Source organism: Onychomys torridus, chromosome 8 (genome assembly GCF_903995425.1).
Source record: "Onychomys torridus chromosome 8, mOncTor1.1, whole genome shotgun sequence".
Taxonomy (NCBI): domain Eukaryota; kingdom Metazoa; phylum Chordata; class Mammalia; order Rodentia; family Cricetidae; genus Onychomys; species Onychomys torridus.
Window position 1 is genome coordinate 32,967,880 of NC_050450.1, and position 13,828 is coordinate 32,981,707.

At 40.1% G+C, this 13,828-nt stretch overlaps 1 protein-coding gene across 6 annotated transcripts in view; it reads left to right on the top strand.

Annotated features, from left to right (window-relative positions):
* Positions 1 to 13,828, top strand: part of Ebf1 (EBF transcription factor 1) — a 389,991-nt gene that overhangs the window by 25,303 nt on the left and 350,860 nt on the right. The window lies entirely within an intron of this gene.

A 13,828-nucleotide genomic window follows, 5' to 3' on the forward strand; every position in this document is an offset into this window, starting at 1 on the left:
TCTCACTGGATTCCTAGTCTGCATTATAATGAAACACCTGCTTTGTGTTGCTCATGGGCGAGGGTTAGGGATGCATGAGGCTGAAGTTTGCCTGTTGGTCCTGACTTATACTGCGCCGAGTGAGAGTGATTTCTGGGACAGCCATATGGAATGTTCTTTGGAGGCCTGTTTCTTGGATGGCTCTGGTTTTGTGTCTGATTAATGCTCATAAAGTAATACATATTTGTGTGTGCATGTGTATGTGTGTGTGTTCATTCCTCACTCTGTGTGGTTCAGTCCCCATGGTGTATCAGGAAGCTTCAGAAATAAAATAATAATAGTTTTGTGATTTATGAAATGTGGTTGGGTGCTTATAAATATTTAACTTTTATTTGAAAAATGTTTGAATCATTATCACTTTTAGCTACAGTAGTTCTGTTGGACGTAATCCATCTACATTTTAAGGTTTTATTTATGCATAAAAGCAGTTTAAAGAGATCTGTGAACCAAGATTTTTCTTCTGTTATTTCCGGGCTTGATTGTGGCTCACACAGTATTGTAAGTTGATTAATTTATCCTGCTTGTCTTAATTATTGTGTTTTTAAACAGATCCATATTACTAATCTGACATGACCAAGTAAATCACTGTAGAACAATACATCTGTTTCAGTTCGTCAGTGCAGTTATGAGTCAGTGTGCACACATTATGTGGAGTGGCATCCCAAATATTCATTTCACATTTTAATTATTGAAATTCATTGTATGGAAACATGTATGATAAACCATTCGTTACATAGCATTACTCATTGAGAAGTAAATGGCCTGGAAGCTTTATAGAGACTGTCAATTGTCAGCTAGGAAAAGAGCATCTACTCACTGTGGGAAAAAAAGAGTCTTCATTCAAATGAAGCAGATCCCTTCATTGAGGAAATCAACAGCCAAATGAACATCCCATTCGGAGCTTTGGTAATACTGTCTTAGACAACAGCAACACAAAGATGCAACAAAATCTGTCGAATTCCTCATGTTTTTAAATTTTAATTTATCATTTTTCAGGTAAAGAAACCTAGGTATCTATTTTGTTCAACTTGGTTTCTATCAAAAGACTGTTGGCTCTGACTTCCATGAGTCTTCAGGTTCTTGGCTCAATATTGATCACCAAGTAGCTTTGTAAAAGTTTCAGTTTAGTTGAGTATTCTAGTCAGAGGCCTCATGCTAATATAATCATGAGAAAATACATATTTGATATGCATAATAACATCTTAATCCCAAGTTAAAGGAGGTGAAGGTTCAATGTACAGTGTTGTTGTCTGGTGTCCATTGAATGAGAATGGCATGCTTATCTGAGAGAGCAGATATGTCATTCATAAAGTTGTATTTTCTGCCATGGAAGATAAAATTCTGCAAACGAACAAGGTCAAAGGCCTACCTTCCTGCTGCCGGTGTCATTTGTGCATACCTTTCTGAGCACTGCTTGCCCTTTTAAGCAAGTGTTTCTTACTCTTGCATTAAAAAGAAAGCATCGCATCAAAGAGCCATCCTAAATAGTCTCCAAACTTTGAACCATAACCATTCTGTGGTGCCTCATAGTCCTTTTCGATCTATGTGGTGACGAGGACCCACCGTGCCACCCGTAATGAAAACACTCTCTCTCTCTCTCTCTCTCTCTCTCTCTCTCTCTCTCTCTCTTTCTTGCTTGTGAACGGGTTAAGCTTTAAAGTTCTTCATTTGGTTTTAAGCTGTGACTCTGATGCAGAAGGCTGATATGACTGTGGTTTGAATAACATCTGATTTTGACCTGTTCCTGTGGGTTGTGAAGGCTGGAGAAACTTGACTCAGCAGCGCTGTAATTAGCCCGCCCCGTGTTTTTGAAACAGGATTGTGTTACCTGGATTGCATTAGTGTGGCTTCTATTGTCGCCGCCTTGCATCTGTCCCAGTAGGGTACTTAAAACCGTTTCTTGGCTGGGGGAGTTCAAACAATTTAGGCAGAATAAGTCTGCACTTTATGCAGTTGGTGGCTTTAGAGATATTGTTCATGACATCTATCCTTTTCACCCCCCCACCCCCCACCCCGCTTTCGGTTAGACAAAGTAGAAAACCTTGTACAGTTAGTTTGATTTCTTTAAGGTAAGGGCATTTTAAAGACGTCTGTGACATCCTGGATGTGTTCAAGTCCCAGGATACATTTATTTGCTGGTGTTTGCCACTGTCTGACATAGAGTTGTCTTCTCAGGCAATGAGACCAGTTGATAGGCAGTTGATAGGCAAAGCTCCCAGTTGGCTATTTTTATTTGCATGTGAGTTTTCAAAGTTACTTGCCCCTTCAGTCTTCCAAAGGTTTAAAAAAATAAACAAACCTCCAGTCGTTCTCCGCCGATATGTGAAAATTCTCTTTCTAATAGCGAGGGATGAAAACCACAAGAACTTAGGCAAGGAAGGACAAAACAGAAAATATTTTTCAACTGCACAAAATTGCTGCAAAGGGGAAAAATACGATGGCAGTGGTGTTTGAATTTTAGTTTCCAATTTCATTCCATGTTACAGATTGCATAATATCTATTACATGCTTAAGGTTTGATTTGCTTTCAGATTTATGAATATGAGTCCCTGAGCCTGCTGCACTCAGTAGCAACAGTCAGTTCTTACAATATGCAGACTGTATGCAATATAAGGCCAAGGATGTGGGCTGTTGTGGCCTTAGAAGTTACCATAGCTTTAACACACAGTCACCTCTTTCTGAAAGCTAATAATTTCTAGCTTGACCTTCAGAATTTGGAAGAACACTGCTATTTTTATCAGTCAAAAGACTTTTAGCAGTGATTATTCAGAAAAACTATTTATAGTGTAGATGGAAGAGGCTTTCTGGTCACATAGCACTGGAACAGGGCCAGCCATTTCTGTGTTAAAATTTGGCTACATTGTTTGTTGTCAGTGATTTGGAGACCAGTTTGGCAAATTGTATATATATGTATATGTATCTATCTATCTATCTATCTATCTATCTATCTATCTATCTATCTATCTATATATATATAATGGAATTAACAGAATCAGCAGTTGTACAGACAAGTTTCTATTTCCTCCCAGTGACATGCAACAAAGTAAGAATGTGACCCAAATTACTTTTTTCAGTTATGACAATTTGTCAAAATGTTTATTGGAAAATTGCTATGTGGTGTAGGAAGGGTACATCTGGAGTCGACTGTTAGGTTACATTTCTGCTCAATGCCAAATAGCTTGATTAAGAATCATAAAACCCCAGCCTGTGCCCAGTGATCCAGATATTTGGGCTGTGCAGACACGGGAAAAGTCAAATGTGTTATGTTTAATAGCTGATGAACAGGAACTAACAGCAGCAAATTTCATTATCTTTGAAATAAAGGGCTATGTGTGGTAATTATTGTTAAAGTAAAAAGCAAAAAATGACTTCCAGTTATTGAACTAAGGTGGGGATGGGTTGAACATCCACACACTAACTCAGATTTGAATTTAAAAGGTTTGCAATAAAATTCCTGTTTAGAAATTGAGTACATTGTAGTTTTATTACTATACTGTATATCCTTGTGTCCTAACCTTTTTCCTTGGAGTTATCTTAGTTCAATAAATAAAACCTCATTAGACTATTCCCATTTCAACGAGTTTATTAAATTTTGCAGGAGTAATTAGCATAAGCTGTGCTAATTTTTCTGGAAGACTAATGACGGAGGTTCTTAATTAGGTTTACTTTGTAGGAATCAGAAGAGAGAATAGTGACAAAAGTCACATAGGGTACTCTGAATTGGGAACCCACTTTTTCAGAATCTGTGCAACTTCTGTTTCTCTATGGAAACTTCGTTATGCATGCAGTAAAGACTTTTATTCTGTATCTAGTTAGCTACAATTAGGATCCTTGCTTAGTTGAAAAATATTTTTTTCCTACATTTGTCTTGAGGTGGTGAGATAGATGAATGCAGATGGCCTTACAAAAACACCTCTTTCTTGGCCAATTCTACCACACAGTTCCTTTCCAGGAAGCACTGATGTTTCTGGCTAGAATATATGTGGGGCAGGGATAGTTCTATACTGTTCTTTAATTTAGCATCAGTGTGATGGATGAAATAGATTAACTAAGCAAATGAAGGCTTAAGTTCTTAGGACTATAGATCCTTAGTGGTCAACACACAGAATTTGTTTTTAAGGGGTAGAAATAATACAAGATAAACTTGTAAAATGTGTCAGTTAAAACCCAGTCCTTTCAGGATTATGTAAAATGTTGTTCAAGTAACCTGCAAATTTTGGGTCCCTCAAATCCAGCATTTAAAACTTAGATTTTTTTCTTAAAGCCCATCAGCACATACTCATCTAATGATTTGGGTTTGCTGATTGCCACAATTTTGCCTTGTCTTTCTTTTTCATTGTAAGACTCTGCATCTATGCTTAGAACTGGGAGATATAGAGCACAATGTATGACATTAAAGAAAATACATGGCTTTTGTGACACAAACCCCCAAGCCTGTTTGGAATTAATTCAGGCAATACTTATGCAAAGCTCTCCTAAAAAACAAACAAACAAACAAACAAAACAAAACAAAACAAAAAGAACCAAGATGTTTTTCCACAACAGTCTAATGTTCTTCTACATCTAAGTCATTTAAGTAATATCAATGGGCTTTACAATGATTAAAATGCAGAATGAAATTGTCAGTTAGGACATAGCCAGGATGCTCATTTAACCAGCCACAGGTCATTTGAACAGAAAATGTTGGGCGTGCTGGGATTGTTCAGACAGAAACTTTGATTGAAGGTCCATGTTTTAACTTAAGAGGTCAAGTGTAGAGGCAAGGCTTTGCAGAAAAACACTATTAATTCTATTATCATACTAGCTTTCTTGATTAAGTTGTTGCCCACGTATTTTACATGACCACGTGACCATCAGAATGAAACAACAGTCACATGTCAACTCAGGATACTCATAGGCAATTTTTAACCATTGGGCACGTGTGAGAAAATGTATTACCCTGAATTTCTGAAGGCATGTGGGCCTTCTGTCTTTTATCATTTAAACCCCCAAATCCCCACAAAATGATTTTCTGTCTTTCCTTTTCATAGGTTCTTAATCTGTGGGTCATGAGCCCCACAGGGGTCACATATCATGTATCATTTACATTACCATTCATAACAGTAGCAAAAATACAGTTATGACATAGCAGTGAAATAATTTTATGGTTGGGGGGCTCACCCCAGCATAAGGAACTGTATTAAAGGGCTGCCTCCTTAGGAAGGTTGAGAACCTCTGCCTTAGATGAACATGAAGTTATGTTCACTAAACATTGCAAATGAGATCCTTAGCCAGGTCCATGACTTCACTTGATTGCTCCTTTCAGTTCTTATCTTCCTCTTCACCCCGCCATTCAGAGGGACCAACCAGCAAGCAGAGAAGTGTTCATCATAGCACACAAGCTGCTGTGTGGGTCACCAAGAACCAGAGGTGCAAATGAATTTCTCAGCGCGCTGGTAAACCTTCTGTACCACCTCATTTCCTAACTCTGACTGCTCAGTGAAAACCAAAGGAAGCTGAATCCACTCTTGAAAGCTGCCCCAGGCTGGATGATTGCTGTCCTTCCAGTTGCTTGGAGAAGCTTCTATCTTTTAGACAGGGGAGAGTCAGCATCGGCACTGAGCATGAATTTACAGTTGTTTCCTAGCCCCAGTGCATTTAAACATTTGTTTTCTCAGTGGGAATTCACATGTGATTATTAGCAATGAGACTTATGTGAGCAAGTATCATTCTCAATTTTACACATATCACATGGTACCATTCTGAGGATGAGCTGAGCTCTGAACACTTGGGTACGGTTCGCTACTGTGATAAAAAAAAATTACTAATACAATTAGCTAAGAGCAATCTAGATTCCATTTGCTATCAGCTATTCTCAAATACACAACCAGGATACATTAAAATGCGTTTCAAATATGCTGACAGTAGATCATAATGCAAAGTACTTTTGCAGGGTGTTACACTACAGCAGACACTGTATAATAAGCAACAGTAGTTTTCCTGTAAAGGAAATTATGGCACAACTTCCAAGAAATGTGTTGAACAGAGAGAGCTTCAGGGCATCGGCAAGGATGTGTGTGGAAGCTGGCCCATGTGTGGGCTCACAGTGTGGCTTTGCGTTTCACGTCATCATAAGTTTGTTTCTGTAACAGTTTGGGAAAATGCAGGAAGGCACTGGGGGCTCCTGTGTGTCAGTGACTTCGCACGGCAAGTTGGCGATTATAATTCATCAGGATGATAAACACACTTTTACTTTCAAATAGGTTGTTGGGAGTTGAAAACAAGCCAAGCAACCCCCCTGCAAAGTGTGACACACCATTGACAGAAATTCTCATTCCCCAAGACCACCAGCACCTGGCCAAACTCTCTAATTTAAAAAAAAAATGGCCAGATATAAAACACCCCACTTTAGAAGTTCCAGCCTAAAGAGATGGTATTTTGATCATTTGAATTTGCATGAGATGTTATCTAAAATAGACTATCAATTCCTTCAGCCCATTCCCTCCCCCCCTTCTCTATCCATCTCTTTACAAGCCATGTAACTATACACTGTTTGGGACAGTATAAAAGTGACTCCTATTGCAACCAATGAAATATGGTGAACAAGTACAGGTCTGTCTTTGGTTGCGCGCTGTCTTTAGCAGTGTGGGCAGATGAAGATAAATCTCCCTTGCAAACTATTTCTCCAGTTACAAGCCTTTGTCCAGAAGCAAATGAGGGTTTTAATGTTACAGTACTTGTTATAATAGAATTTTAATTGCCTTAATCCTGGTAAAGTATGACACACACACACACACACACACACACACACACACACACACAGACAGACACAGAGACAGAGACAGAGACAGAGACAGAGAGAAAACTCTCTTAATGGAGAGGAAAGCTAAGCTCCCAAATGAAGCAAGAGAAAACTCTACCACATTTTCCTTTGAGGGGTCACTTATAAAAAAAGATGTAGTTTATGGAATAGATTAGGTGGAAATCCGTTGGCATTTCATCTTTCTCAGATGGACTTTGCCTTCAGTGGAAACACAGTGACTTTTAATGTGCTTTGGTGATTTTTAGTTTTAAAGGTAAAATGCTTAGTTCCAGTTGTGAACACGCCCCCAAACTCACTTGTAACAATTTCACTGGACAAGCTGGCCAATTAGCTAGCTTGATCCCACACAACAACTTCCAAAATGGCCTTCGATGACTACAGCATTGCATTAACTGTTTGGAGCACAATAGTTTCATAATATAATAAAAAAGTAACAGTGTTAGGCAACACATCTTTAATAAGATATTGTTCGCGCCTGTGCCTGGTGCTACGGGAGCTGCCTCTCCCTTGGTGGGGCTTTTGATTCCTCTCAATAAGATTATTTCAAATGCTCTAATCCTGAGTCATCGACATGAGAACAGAAACCTGGTGCCATCTAATGGATGCCTCTTAGCGTTGGGTTAGCTATTGCTCCCTTCCTTTTTCTTCTCTTTTTACCTGACAAAAAGCTTAGGGCCACTTGGGCTCTGCCTCTCAGGAGCAGTATGGGGGTCCCTCATGAAATATAAAGGAGGAGAAAGCCTGACGGAGGCCGGCTAAGCTACAGAGTGAAGGACCATAGATTAAAAGTAAATGCCAGTAAATCCTCCTTTGCACACTCGCCCCTTCTTTCATTGTTTTCTTTAACGCTTTAAGTGCCAGGGCGAAGGGAGAAGAGAAGAGAGCTGGATGAAGTGTGTGCCGGCCTTTGAATCAGAACATGGCCACTGTATGGATTGTACAGGGCGTGGGTAAGAGTGTCCACATTTTCATTCAGACTTTGGTAACGACAGTGGTTTTGGAAAAAAGAAAAGCTCTTGTAATCACTATTGAGAATTTCTCAAGGACACCCCCTCTTTTCTTTTTACTCATTCTCTGTTCAGCTGACCAAACATTGATGCTGTGTGTGTGTGTGCGCGCGCTCTTGCGCGCGCGCGCGCGCGCGGATGGGTATTGTGTGAGCGAGCAGTCCTCTGTAGGGTGTGGACACTGGGGGTTCATGATGCTGTACAGTCAGGGTGGAAGTCCTTCTTGTAATCCATGATTTGAAAGTGATCAAAGTAGTATGTTAAAATATCTCATTCTCTGGCACCAGCTTCTGTGTTTTCACATGGAATTGCCCCTGCTGGAGATGTCAATACTTAGGTTAGCTGGAGGGCCCACACTGGATTAGACACTGGAGACTCATGGAGGAGGAGCTATTCCTGGAGACACATACTTCTCTCCATCTTTCCTGAGCAATCATGATTGACCAAAGCTCTCTTTTACTCCCTTTGTGGATTGGATCTGACAACTACTCTCTTGGAAATTTATTATTGTCCAATACTTAACTATTGAGGAGTTCTCCCCTTTAAAAACCATGTTTCCCATTTATTGATATTCTGATCTGTTCGTGATATCTCATAATTAAAAAATAGTTTTGGGTGTGCTTCCCAAAAGGGACGTTAGTGAGTTTGAAGAACTGTAGGATTGCCATTAGGTTTGATCTCTCTCTCCCCCCCCCCCTTACACACACACACACACACACACACACACACACACACACACACACACGACAGAAAAGAAGACAGGAAGTGATTAGTTTCTTTTAACTGTTGGAAAGTTCTTTGGAAAAGGAAGTTGGTGAAATGTCCACTCAGTGATCTTTGAAACCATCACCAACAGTGTCAGAGAACCTGTTTTCCTAAATGGTCTCCTTGTTTTCTTAAATTTTAATTCTAGTCTCTATGGCATGCTAATATACACCACAGAGTATCTTCAAACAACTCGATACCATCTTCCTGTGGCTACAGGCAAAGGTTGCCCTGTTTGAGACATCTGTACGTTCCTATAAAGACCAATCTTTGAGCGTAATAAAACAAAGTGAACAAAACCCCTCATCGCTGTAAATTTAATTGTTACATACCTAGCTATGGCATAATGCTAGCAGATTTTGAACACTGTGAAGTGTGATATTTCAAAGGATCCCTTTGCCACCAGTGGACTCAATCTGATGGAGCATGCAGCTTAAGGGACTAGCCCCTGAGCACATGACAAGACATTCCGCACCTCCAGTTCTCAGCTTGATTTTTCTTCTCGCCATCCTTTATTACCCAGCGGAGCTTCCTCTTTTTTTTTTTTTTTTTTTTTTTTACACCTCTTTTCTTGCTAGCCACATTTCATCTCCTCATGTGTTCCCCTAAACACAGTTCCTACCCGGTGTCTTACTACTTAGTTACACATTTAACTGGTGGGGTTGAAAATGAAGTAACAATCCAGAAAGAAATCTGCTGAAGGCGGAGTAGGAGTGCAATGGCAGAGATGAAGACTTTGAAGCCCCTTGCTGTCGGGTCAGCTTCTCATGACTACTTAGTACCTTTGTCCTGAGCACCTCAGTGCTCCAATCTTCAAAATGGGAACATTCGTCTCTATTGTGGATTACAGCTTCAAGCCTCACTATTTTAGGGATATAGTTCAGTGGATATAATGTGTGTGTCTAACATGTGCAAATGCTCTGAGTTCAGTCCTCAATATCACACACATACAACCAACCAACCAACACACACACACACACACACACACACACACACACACACACACACAATTATTTTTTTTATTGCAAAAACATAACAAGATTTCCAACACCCCAAAAACACTAGGGATGGAATATTTCAAAGCCTTAAAATCAAATTTTGAAAACTGAGCCTAATATATTTTATGTGGGTGTCTATCCCTAATTCGAGAAACACCATGACACTTTTTTGCAAGATGAGTTGCCTTGCTGAGTTACTCGTGGTGGCTGTACCTTCTAGGACAAGACGTCCCTCCTTTCTTCCTCCTTCCACAACTCTGTGCTTCCACTTTTTGTCTCCTACTGTGTTCATGATTGTCCAGAAAAGCTTCGAAGACGGACACAGATTGAAAGTAAATACCTTGTGACCCAACTTGGCTCCTGAAATCCTGGAACTTTCTCAGTGACTCAGATTTTTTTTTTTTTTGAGGAAGAATAGGTTGAAATAGTAAGTAAATATTATTGATTTTTCTCTTTTTCTTTTGAGACAGTGTCTTTTATATCCTAGCCTGGCCTCGAACTTGTGATTCTTCAGCCTTTCTCCTGAGTATTGGGATTTCAGGCGCATGCTGCCATACCTAACTATATCGACTTCTTTAAAATAGAAGAACACAATACAAGACTGAATCAAGATGCCCAAGAAAGATTCCCTTGCGCTGAAGTCAGCTCATACATGGGCAGACTCCATGGTTTTATTACACTCCTCTGATATAAGTCTACATGTTGGTTAAGACTGTGGGCAGTGGAGTCAGATCAAATCCCAGCTCAGCTAGCACCATAGGACCCTGGGCAGTTCAGTTGTTCTTACACCCATTTCTTCATCTATAAGCAGTGTCATCATAGTGCTTGGCACACAATATATACTGAGAATGACATGGCTGTTATTTTAAAAATACAGACTGGAATGAAGAGATTGTGAAGACCCTTTGCTATGGAATTCAGACTTCCGCATTTTGTGGTATTGCCAAGCACAGTAGGGCAGACAGGCTCCGAAGAATGACGACATGCTTATGGGGTAGTGGCCACAGCTGCGGGTTGCTGCCTATCCCCGGCCCTCAGCACAATACCTCACTCACATGCAGTAGATGCTTAGAGCATGGTTTTTGTGAAAGGAGGTGAGAAGCACAGTTGTTGAATGGGATGGTCTCATCTCTGCCTCGAGACAGGCTTGTTACAGCCACACAATAAAGCGAAGTGGGGCTGCCATTAAAGAAGGACAAGAAACAGAAAATGCAAGATGAAATATTAAATTTGTTTCAGTTGAAAATGTTAATCTTCACACGATTACCATGCAAATCTCCTCGTTGCCTAACTGTTTAATTGATCGAGTAAATCACAGAGCTGACAAGTAAGTGAAAACCCCTGCTGTTGGTGCTCACACAAAGCACATTTTCAGGAGTCTATTCTGTTAAGCGGTTTGTCTATTACACATGCTAACATGAATTGGGGAAATAGTACATGTATGTCCCATCTTGAGGGAAGCAGCATGTTTCATAATTTTCAGAAAAAGTGTTTTTTTTTTTTTTTTTTTGGTGTTGTTGTTGTTTTGGTAGGGGCAAACTATGCCCCTTACTTAACTATGCTCCAGCACTATCAAGTGTGAAATCAGTGTGACAGTGCCTAGTGCTTTAGCGTAGTAACACAGTACTTTTGTGAGGAAAGGGTTAATAAATTCTCCCTTCTTCTCTCTTTCTCTACCCCTACCCTCAAGATCCTCCTGCCCCCATCTCAATCCTATCATGTGCCTGGTTGACGCTGAAAGAAGGCTTGAAGTTGCCCATGGGGCACCCCTTTTCTCAGCCTCCTCCGAGGTCCCCTGGGCAGATGGGAGCTGGCCTTCTGTCCTTCAGACTCAAAATGTAGCCAGGCACCAGGCCCAATAGCCTGGCTTCTCTGACCTGCGAGCTGGTGAGGAGGGGAGACAGACATCTCTCACATCTAATAGGATGCATCTCTGCGGCTTTAGGAGACGCCCACTGAAGGAAGTTCTCCCTTGTTTCCAAGATAAGGTGTCATTCATGAGAGCAATGTGCTGAACTAATCAGGTTAATTGAGAGGCCCGGAATCCTCATTGAGTCTATCTTTCCTTCCTGTTAAAGGCAGATAGTGCAGAGGATTTTATAGGATCCTTGCTTTCCCTATAGCTTATAAGATGTGTAGGCAGGCAGAGAATGGAGGATCAGCAGAATGCTGTTTGAGCTCTATGTACATGGATTCTTTTTGTAGGACAGCATAACCTTAAAGAAATAACAACCCTCCTGAAGATTGAGAGATTGAGTGCCTTCAAGTGTCTGATACTGCTTTTGTTCATTAACATTAATCTCACATTTCAGATCAGCCAAGAAAGACAGTTGGAGAGCCCAGCCAGGAGCCTCGATGGGTATTTTATTTAACATTAAAACTTAAAACAAAACAGTCCACGAAACACCTGAATGTGGTGGTGTCATTAGTCTATGTAGCTTCTTCAGGTTCTTTGGTATCTGAAGTGGGCACTGGAGGCTGAGAACTGTATGGTTGGCTCCCTGGGCCTCTCCATGAAGTGGCAGTGCAGAGGAGAGAATCGAACTGGTTCAGCAAGTTCCTTTTGGAGTGGATGTGCCCTCTTTCCTCTCACAATGGTTAGGCCTAGGTTAGTTTTAAATAGTGTCATTGACTATTCTGCACCCCCCCCCCCACCTCTTCCCATTCTTGTACTATGATTTTTCCCTTGAAAGTTCCAGGAATGACTTTAATTATCTCCACAATCAAATTCTCATTGCTGCGTCTGTGCAAGGGTGTAGTCATAGATCGCTGGGATTATTTTCTTTAGCACTTGGGGATAGAGAAGCCGGTTGTTTCAAAATGAGAACCAGCTGGCTCTACAGAGCCCTCATTTAGCGGGGAGCCACTCTGTATACAAAAGCCTTAGCTCAGGTCAGTCATTATGGGCAAACCCCAAATCAGCAGTGTTTGGTTTATCTCTCTTTAGGAATTGTCCAGTGAGGTGTGAGTAATAGTAATAATAATGATGATAATAATAATACTACTAATAAAATGATGAACCAGCACACCCGACATATTTAATTCTGCCTCAGCTGAGCACGTGGGTTTGGAAACAACATTGTTCCTACAGCAATTAGAGTCATAAACCTAGTGTTCTAGTGTGTTTTTGTGAATAGTTAAGGTGTATATGTGTAGCTTTAACTCTCTCCTAAGTCGAAAAAGTCAAATGAATCTCATCTTTCAACACAATCTTTTATCTGACAAGCAGAGTGGACAGATGAAAGGCAGATAGCCACGTTTTTGGTCCCATTAATAGAACCAATTGGAGGGTGGTGATAACTGCTATTATCTAACATCTTTCTGCCAGCCCGTGAAATAAAGGCCGAGATGATATCCCACATATATTCTTCTGTCTTTCTAGTTTGTAGAAATTGCTTTGTTGTCATACCTTGTTCATCTCTAATACACTAGATTTGATCTGAAATGAGGAGCGTACTCTCACCGGTTCACCAGATACTTTGGAAGTGTGTGGAGGAGAGAAGGAAGCATCCATGATATAGAACCACAGGAAGCCACTTGCTTATGAAAATCATTTGTTTTGAGACTTCAGCTTGCATTTTTATAAGATAAATGAGTTGGGGCGGGGGTGCTGCACCCTCTATTAAGTCAGAATGAAGAGTTTAGAAGAAGCGTGTTCACAGAGTTCAAATCCAGCTCTGCTAAATTTTAACCTCACAAATGTAAGAGATAACTTTGCATTACTAATAAGAATATGTGCCTTAAAAAAATCATGGCATGCTTCTTTTATACTGACATCCACACAACAAAATCATATGAAGAAAGGGCAAAGACCTAGAGATTTATTCCCATAGGGAGTCTGATCAATACACTGAGGATCTGGTCTATGCACTTCTAATTATTTTTATTCCTAGGATTTCCATATTGAAACATGATTTGGATAAAATCTTATCTAATGAGGTTTTTTTTTTTTTTGTGTGTGTGTGTATGTGGCTTTAACCAATGACTTTAGATCAAATTATAATTCTATTGTCTATTTCCTGTGTCTGTCTTTTGAAAAAAAATTCTGTGGGTTTTTTAATATATAAAAAAAACCAAATAACTGTTATATTTCCAGTCAGTCAAATTTGAACTGAATTTTACTTCCTGTTTCAAAGGTCAAGGCAGGCTGACCTCAACAGCAGTGTGGAGGCTGCTGAATTATTCATGTCATTGACTTTGTGTCAGCTTCCACATTT